At 41.6% G+C, this 1,583-nt stretch overlaps 1 pseudogene; it reads left to right on the forward strand.

Moving 5' to 3' along the window:
• Positions 1 to 311: 311 nt before the first annotated feature.
• LOC129041359 (bifunctional methylenetetrahydrofolate dehydrogenase/cyclohydrolase, mitochondrial-like) lies at positions 312 to 1,316 on the forward strand (annotated as a pseudogene).
• Positions 1,317 to 1,583: the final 267 nt, after the last annotated feature.

The following is a 1,583-nucleotide window of genomic DNA, read 5'->3' on the forward strand; positions in this document are numbered from 1 at the left end:
ACCTCTGTTTCTACTGCCAGATATTTTTCTGCTAAGGTTCGACTACATCGTTCTATTATAGACTGATCTTTCCCCTTTTGTGCTTAACTCTGGAAAAAAAAAATGAGATTTCACCAAGTAAGATTTTAACCTGAAAATGCAAAAATCCACATATAAGAATAAACATTTCCACCACAATATAGGGAATAAAAATCAGTAATGACCAAGAAAATATTTGTAACTACTAAAATACAAGAAAGAGAATAAAAATACTTTGAAGGTCTGATAGAAAATTACACAATAGTCCTCCTGGCGAGGTCACCGCCCGGGCTATGGCTGCCGCTTCCTCATGTCAGCGCTGCTCCCTCCGCCCTCACCCCTTCCACCTCCGGGCAGTTCGAAATGAAGCTGTTGTCATTTCTGGAAGGAAACTGGCCCAGCAGATCAAGTAGGAAGTGCGGCAGGAGGTGGAAGACTGGGTGGCCTCAGGTAACAAATGGCCACAACTGAGCATGATCCTGGTCAGTGAGAATCCTGCAAGTAACTCACGTCCTAACAAAACCAGGGCAGCTGCAGATGTGGGAATCAACGGTGAGACGATTATGAAACCAGCTTCAATTTCAAAGGAAGAATTGTTGAATTTAATCAATAAACTGAATAATAATGTAGATGGCCTTATTCAGCTGCCTCTTCCAGAGCATATTGATGATAGACAGACATGTAATGCCTTTCTCCAGACAAGGATGTCGATGACTTTATGTAATTAATGTAGGGCGAATGTGTTTGGACCAGTATGCCACGTTACCGGCTACCCCATGGGGTGTGTGGGAAATAATTAAGCGAACTGGCATTCACACCCTAGAGAAGAATGTGGTTGTGACCGGAAGGTCAAAAATGTCAAAATGCCAATTGCAATGTTACTGCACACAGATGGGGTGCATGAAGGTCCCAGAGGTGATGCTACTGTTACAATATTTCATGGATACACTCCCAAAGAGCAGCTGAAGAAATATACCATTCTTGCAGATATTGTAATATCTGCTGCAGGCATTCCAAATCTCATCACAGCAGATATGATCAAGGAAGGAGCAGCCATCATTAATGTGGGAATAAATAGAGTTCAAGATCCCATAACTGCAAACCCAAGTTAGTTGGAGATGTGGATTTTGAAGGAGTCAGACAAAAAGCTGGTTATATCACTCCAGTTCCTGGAGGTGTTGGCCCCATAACAGTGGTGATGCTAGTGAAGAATACCATTATTACTGCAAAAAAAAGTGCTGAGGCATGAAGAACGAGAAGTGTTGAAGTCTAAAGAGCTTGGAGTTGCCACTAATTAACTATTGTGTCTTCTGTGTCACAAACAGCACTCCAAGCTAGCTCAAGAAGCAAAGCAGACTAATAGAAATGCATTATTTTTAATTTATTCTACTGCAATGGTTGAAAACGATGCTTTCTATTTATTGAAAGCTTAAATGAGTAGGTGTTTGTGCACATAGCTCTGCGGTACCTCACCAGGGAGCATTACAGTATTATGCAGGGTCATGTAATCTAGCCAAGAGCAGCCATTAATCTAGTGACTAACATGGGAGACATTGTCATGTTGA

The sequence above is a fragment of the Pongo pygmaeus genome, chromosome 6 (assembly GCF_028885625.2).
Source record: "Pongo pygmaeus isolate AG05252 chromosome 6, NHGRI_mPonPyg2-v2.0_pri, whole genome shotgun sequence".
In the NCBI taxonomy this organism is placed as follows: Eukaryota; Metazoa; Chordata; class Mammalia; order Primates; family Hominidae; genus Pongo; species Pongo pygmaeus.